The following is a 7,565-nucleotide window of genomic DNA, read 5'->3' on the forward strand; positions in this document are numbered from 1 at the left end:
AGAGGCGCACCGCGCAGGTGCAGATGGGGCGACGGGCCCGCACATGCGCAGACAGGGGCGGCGGGCCCTCGCAGGCGCAGAGAGGCGCACGGCGCCCGCGCAGGCGCAGAGAGGGGCGCTCCTGCGCAGAGACGGGCGGCGGGCCCGCGCAGACAGGGGAGGCAAGCACGCGCAGGCGCCGAGAGGCGCACCGCGCCCGCGCAGGCGCAGAGAGACGAAGAGAGGCGCACCGTCCTCGCGCAGGGGCTGAGAGGCGCGGTGGGCCCGCGCAGGCGCAGAGAGGCGCACCGCGCAGGTGCGGATGGGGCGACGGGCCCGCACATGCGCAGACAGGGGCGGCGGGCCCTCGCAGGCGCAGAGAGGCGCACGGCGCCCGCGCAGGCGCAGAGAGGGGCGCTCCTGCGCAGAGACGGGCGGCGGGCCCGCGCAGACAGGGGAGGCAAGCACGCGCAGGCGCAGAGAGGCGCACCGCGCCCGCGCAGGCGCAGAGAGGAGCGGCGGGCCCGCGCAGGTGCAGAGATGGGCGGCGTTCCCGCTCATGCGCAGAGAGGAGCGGCGGGCCCGCGCAGACGCGCTGCGGGCGCGCGCAGGCGCAGAGAGGAGTGGCGGGCCCGCGCAGGCGCAGAGAGACGAAGAGAGGCGCACCGCGCAGGTGCAGATGGGGCGACGGGCCCGCACATGCGCAGACAGGGGCGGCGGGCCCTCGCAGGCGCACAGAGGCGCACGGCGCCCGCGCAGGCGCAGAGAGGGGCGCTCCTGCGCAGAGACCGGCGGCGGGCCCGCGCAGACAGGGGAGGCAAGCACGCGCAGGCGCAGAGAGGCGCACCGCGCCCGCGCAGGCGCAGAGAGGAGCGGCGGCCCCGCGCAGGTGCAGAGATGGGCGGCGTTCCCGCTCATGCGCAGAGAGGAGCGGCGGGCCCGCGCAGACGCGCTGCGGGCGCGCGCAGGCGCAGAGAGGAGTGGCGGGCCCGCGCAGGCGCAGAGACGTGCGACGGGCGCGCGCATGCGCAAACGGGCGGCGGTCCCGCGCAGGTGCTCAGAGGCGCACCGCGCCCTCGCAGGCGCAGAGAGGGTCGGCGGGCCCGCGCATGCGCAGACCGGGGCGCCGGGCCCGCGCCGGCGCAGAGAGGCGCTGCGGGTACGCGCAGAGAGGAGTGGCGGGCCCGCGCAGGCCCAGAGAGGCGCGGCAGGTCCGCCCATGCGCAGACAGGGGCGGCGGGCCGGCGCAGGGAGAGGCGCACCGCGCCCGCGCGGGACCAGAGAGGCGCACCGTGACCGCGCAGGCGCAGAGAGGAGCGGCGGGCCCGCGCAGGCGCAGAGAGACGAAGAGAGGCGCACCGTCCTCGCGCAGGGGCTGAGAGGCGCGGCGGGCCCGCGCAGGCGCAGAGAGGCGCACCGCGCAGGCGCAGAGGGGGCGACGGGCCCGCACATGCGCAGACAGGGGCGGCGGGCCCGCGCAGGCGCAGAGAGTAGGGGCGCGCCCGCACAGGCGCAGAGAGACGAAGAGAGGCGCACCGTCCTCGCCGAAGTGGTGAGAGGCGCGGCAGGCCTGCGCAGGCGCAGAGAGGCGCACCGCGCCCGCGCAGGCGCAGAGAAGGGCGGCGTTCCCGCTCATGCGCAGAGACGGGCGGCGGGCCCGCGCAGGCGCAGTCAGGGGAGGCCAGCTCGAGCAGGCGCAGAGAGGCGTACCGCGCCCGCGTAGGCGCAGAGAGGAGCGGCGGGCCCGCGCAGGCGCACAGAGGAGTGGCGGGCCCGCGCATGCCCAGAGACGGGCGGCGGGCATGCGCATGCGCAGAGAGGGGCGGCGGGCTCGCGCATACGCAGACAGGGGCGGCCGACCCGCGCAGGCGCAGAGAGGCGCACCGCGCCCGCGCCGGCCCGGAGAGGCGCACGGTGCTCGCGCAGGCGCAGAGAGGCGCGGCGGGACCGAGCAGGCGCAGAGAGGCGCTGCGGGCCCGCGCAGGCGCAGAGAGGGGAGGCGGGACCGCGCAGGCGCAGTGAGGCGCGGCACTCCGGGGCTCCGCCAGGGGCGCGGCGCAGGGGGAGAGACGCGCGGCGAGCCGGCCCTCCGCCAGGGGCGCGGCGCAGGCGCAGAGACGCACGGCGACGCGGCCCCGTTGGAGAGGCGCGGCGCGGGGCGGAGACTCACAAAGGCGGGTCGCCGGCGGGGCGGGTGCAGCGCAGGCGCAGAGATGCACACCGCCGGGCCGAGGGTTTGGGGGCGTGCTGCGGGCGCACAGGTCCCATTCGCCCGCCGCCGGGCGGGGGGGGCCGTGGTGGACGCGGTGCAGGGACAGAGACGCACGTCGCCAGGGCATAGCGCAGATAGGTGGAACCTCAGTATTCTGAAAATCCGGGCACTACAGGACCTGCTTGTTCACGGTGCTGTGCCACTGCGCCTCCTGCTGGCGCCTAGGGCAACTGTAGCGCTCTCTTGCTTACAGTGGTGGCCAGCGCCTCCTGGTGGCGCCAGGGCACGCAGGGCCCTCTTGCTCACAGTATAGTGGCGGCACGCCGCCTACTGGCAGTTAGGGACGTTACAGGGCCCTCTTGCTCACAGTGTAGTGGAAACATGCTCAGCTGCTGGCACCTGTGGATACTGCCGGGCCCTCTTGCTCCAAGTGTACTGGCAGCTGGCTCCCGTGCTGGCAGCTGGGGACACTGCTGGGCCCTCTTGCTTGCAGTGTAGTGGGGGCACGCCCTCTTCTGGCCGCTGGGGGCACTACAGGATCCTCTTGCTCAGTGTAGTGGCAGCACGCCCCCTTCTGGCAACCAGGGCACTGCAGGGTCCTCTAGCTCATGTTGTGGTGACCGTGCGCCACCTGCGGGCAGCTAAGGACACTGCAGGGCCCTCTTGCTCACAGTGTAGTCGTCATATACCCCTGCTGGCTGCTGGGAACACTGCCAGGCCCTCTTGCTGGCAGTGTCGTGGCAGTATGCCACCTGCAGGCAGATGGGGACTATGCAGGGCCCTGTTGCTCCCGGTGTGACAGCTGGGGTCCACTACTGGCCACCTCCCGCATCACTTAAACTTGGAGCGCTAGTTATTAAGCCCCATCAGTTCTGTAAATTCAAACTGAAATGGAGCTATTACTGGGGAGAGCTGATGTCCCAGTTCTTGTCTAACTTGGAAGAAAGATTTTCACCAAGAGGCAGTACAAAGATGGCAGACAACTTCATTGAAAAGAAATACAGTCTGAAGAGCTTATTGTAGAAAAATGAGGAGGAGTGGGCTGATTGTGCATGAAAACAGCCTAAGAGTCCAGTGCAGGGAATTTTATTTTGGACTTCTTCACATTCCTGCCTGTCTCAAGTCTCTGCCTGTTTTCTTTGGTTTTCCTGCTACTGCCTTAGGTCCCTCATTTGCCCCACTTAGGCGTGTGGGACCTCCTCACTGTTGGTTGAAGTACGTGTAGTGATGAATCTGAATCTACTCTGGCGCCAGCCTCCTTCCCACCATCCCAGGCAGGCTGACAGCGGTGATGTTTGTACCTACTGTGCCTGCCTATCTCTTTTGAATGTCCATCTCTGCCCTAATCTGTATTTTTGGTGCCAGGTTTCTCTTAAGAATGTTCCCTTTGGCCTTCTTATGAGCATGTAGCTAGCAATATCCTGACATTTTTATTGCAGAGTGAACGATGATTGGGGCATGTTATGAGGAGTTCTAGGGTGTTTCTTTCTGCATAGGTACCTCTTCTCCCTCCTACCCACAATTGACAAATGCCCATCCACTCCGGCACTAGAGATGCTACTAATATGTGAATTTTTGGTGGTCCCTCCAGGTGCGCCTTCCCAGACTTTCCCTTTTCCACGAGCTCCCTCTCCTGTTCATGTCTAGTTATCTGTCTACTCTAACAGAACCCACTATCCTGTGTCTTTCCCCAAAATAGTGAGGGAATGATTAGTTGGAAACCATAAGAAATGATATGCATGTAGATTACAAATTTACAACTTACACAAATAATCACTCAAAGTCATCCTTACACTAAAAATGCAAAACTATAGAATTTCTAGAAGAAACTATAGAAGAAAAGCTATGTGCCTTTGGGTTTGGTAATGAATTTTAACAAATGACACAAAAGGTTGATATACACAGAAGAAATGACAATGTGGATTTCTTAATATTTAAAGTTTATACTCTGGAAGAGATCTTGTTAAGAGAACAAAAAGACAAGCCAAATATTGAAGAAAATATTTGCAAAATACAGATCTGAGAATTTGTAATCAAAATACATAAAAAGATTGTTAAAACTAAACAATAAGGTAAACAGCCCAATTAAAAATGCACACAGATCTGAACAGACACCTCACCAAATAAGATGTACAGATGGCAAGTAAACATACAAAAAGGTGCTCAGCAAACTAGAGAACTGAAAACCACAATAAGATAGCACAGCTGGTCTATATCTCTTAGAACTGCTAAACTCTTTAAAAAATGACAAATTGCTGGAGGAAAAACAGAACTCTTTTCATTGCTGGTGGAATACAGTGTATAAGACCAAAATATGCCACCCCAAAATATAATGGTAGGAAACCAGAAAATGCCACCCCAATATATGTCCCTTTGGCTTAAGAATTATTCCAAGCTGATTATTTTGAAAAAAATTCTAACAAAGGAAGTTCTGAAAACAAAGTAGAAGTTACATTTGTGTAAGGAAAATTTACATCTATCAAGGAAATCCCCATTTAAAAGCTACCTCTCTTGACACCAAGAAGAGAAGGATAACTAAATCACTAAAGAGTCTTATCAATGGAGAATGCATGGACTTAAGTCCATATAACAAACCTTACCCTTGTCTACCGTGCTTTTGCTGGTTAACTCCCCACTACTGCACCTCAAATCTTCTTTCTTTAAGTTGAAGATAGTATTTATGCTTGAATTGAAAGCCAGCTGTTGGAGATTTACTCATTTTTTCCCTGAGTATCTCCCATGTATCCATAAGGTATACATGTTTTTAAACTTTTATGTTTTTCTCATTTGAACCTGTCAGTTTTTACAGAGGGTCCCATCTAAGAATTCCAAAAACATTGAAAATTTTTTTACTCCTCATTACAAGTTGGGCAGTTTTTTCTAAAGCTAAACAAGTCTCACCTTACAATCCAAAAATCACATTCCTAGGTATTTTGACAATTACTTTGATGTTATTTCCAAACAAAAGCTACCATGCAATTATTTACAGAAGCCCTATTCATAATGACCAAAGGAAAAAAAAGGATTCAGAAAGTCTTACAATAAATGACTCTGTGGGAATCCACTCAGACATCAAAAGCTGTTATAAAGATTATTTAAATGAAAACATTCGAGATACTGAAGATAAAGGAAGAAATCTTACCAGAACTTACTTTATCCAATTAAAGCAGAGCTCCTAGAAAAATACAACTGCCATTAACCCCTTCAAAGGAGTTTCCTGCAAATTCAGCTGCCATGGAGACAGTGTACTCTTTCCCATTAGCACTGATAAATGAAAATGAAATTCTACACTCCCAACTGACTGAACAGATCCACTCTTGGCTGAGGGGACCCCAGAGTAACTTTCAAAACTGAGTTCTCAGCTTTGCTAGCATGGGATGATGGGGGTCAGATACACATCGTTATACCCCCTCCTTTGCTAACCATGATGAGACTTTCTTCCTTAAGGATTTAACAAAAACAAGCCCCTTCAAAGGCTCCACCACTGATATTAACCTCTCTTTTCTTGCCTGATAAGAGACCACCCATGAGGGAGAGGTTCTGGCCAGCGTATAGAGGAGGCACAGAGCGAGTTTTCATGTTCTCTGCTTCACTTTTTAATGTCAGACGGCTGAAAACTCCACCCTGGGATCATGCTAACACTGCCATTTTTTGTACATGGGACCCATGAAGAAGCAAGAAACTCAATTGCGCATGCATGCATTTCTCCTTCCATAAATATTCATGACTCCTCCTAGAGCTTATTAAAGAAATGTATTTAGCCATTCCACTCAGCATAAATTACTATTTCCTTTACCTCCTCCTTGAAGCATCTGTTCCTGGCTTCTGGCTGGAGGCTATGCTTCCCAGCCTGTCAGAAGGACAACCTGCAGGCCCCAACTCTTTATAGGAAATAAATCTCTCATTGGGTGTGGTGGCTCATGCCTGTAATCCCAGCACTTTGGGAGGCTGAGGCGAGTGGATCACCTGGGGTCAGGAGGTTCAGAGGAGCCTGGCCAACATGATGAAAACCTATCTCTACTAAAAATACAAAAAAAATTAGCCAGGTGTGTTGCTGGGCATCTGTAATGCCAGCTAATCAGGAGGCTGAGGCAGGAGAATTGCTTGAACCCAGGAGGTGGAGGTTGCAGTGAACCAAGATCACGCCATTGCACTCCAGCCTGGGCAACAAGATTGAAACTCTGTCTCAAAAAAAAAACCATAAAAATGAAGAAATGTCTCCTTTCCAAATTTATGAACCTCATCATTCTTCCATTGACAGCATTAAAAGGTTCAAAAAGACCTTTCCATACTCTCCCACAGAAGCCCTAGAAATTGTCATTTTGTTAATCATTTTGGATGCCTGAGAACTTGTAATCCAATGAGTAGAAATGTTGGCACCCCATTTATGGCTGTCAACCTGCCAGTTCTCAGGAGTTTGTATAAGCCTAAATCTGAAAGGATCTCATCCCATTAGGACCCTTGTCTCCCTTTCTGTTGCCTTTGCCCACTGGCTCTGGCAACAGTGGTCTTTCTCTCTCGTTGGCTATATTTGGATATGGGGGCTCCATCTTCTCTGCCACCTTAGGGAATGCCTTTTGCATGCATGGCTAACTCATTAAAAAGCCTACAGTTTCACTAAAATTTTGAGTGAGTACTCTCTGAAGCTGGGTTGGAATCTCAGGCTTCTTTGTCTGGAAGGTAACTCTTGGGCTATAAGTTTCTTATCTTAGCTCTGGTTTTGAGGCCTCTCTGTTCTCCTCTTGGGTTGGAAGTTATTCCTGGCTTTTTGTTTCAAGGTGTCTCTGTGTGATCTTAATCTTGCTCCTTTCATGGGAACTTCTCAATTGACTAAATTCTCCCTTCTCGAACCTCTGCTGACTCTGTGTTCCACCAATATGGAACAATTCTACTTCCTTTCCTGTTTGCACACCTGTAATCCTAGCACTTTGGGAGGCCCAGGCGGATGGATCACAACGTCAGGAGATCGAGACCATCCTAGCTAACATGGTGAAACCCTGTCTCTAATAAAAATACAAAAAAATTAGCCAGGCATGGTGGCGGGCGCCTGTAGTTCCAGCTACTTGGGAGGCTGAGGCAGGAGAACGGCATGAACCTGGGAGGCGGAGCTTGCAGTGAGCCGAGATCACGCCACTGCACTCCAGCCTGGGTGAAAGAGCAAGACTCTGTCTCAAAAAAAAAAGAGAACAGAGGAATTCACACAAAGCTATAAGGACTGCAGCTGAAATTTGATAGTATGTTCTTAGCTTGGCTTTTAGCCCGAATAAGGTCTTTAAAAGTCAAATCTGAGATTCTGTATGAAAACTTCCAATGAAGAAACTTGAAAGCACCTATATGGTCGTAGCCTGTTCTTGCTGCAATTACGTAAATAATC

Source organism: Symphalangus syndactylus, chromosome 10 (genome assembly GCF_028878055.3).
Source record: "Symphalangus syndactylus isolate Jambi chromosome 10, NHGRI_mSymSyn1-v2.1_pri, whole genome shotgun sequence".
Taxonomy (NCBI): domain Eukaryota; kingdom Metazoa; phylum Chordata; class Mammalia; order Primates; family Hylobatidae; genus Symphalangus; species Symphalangus syndactylus.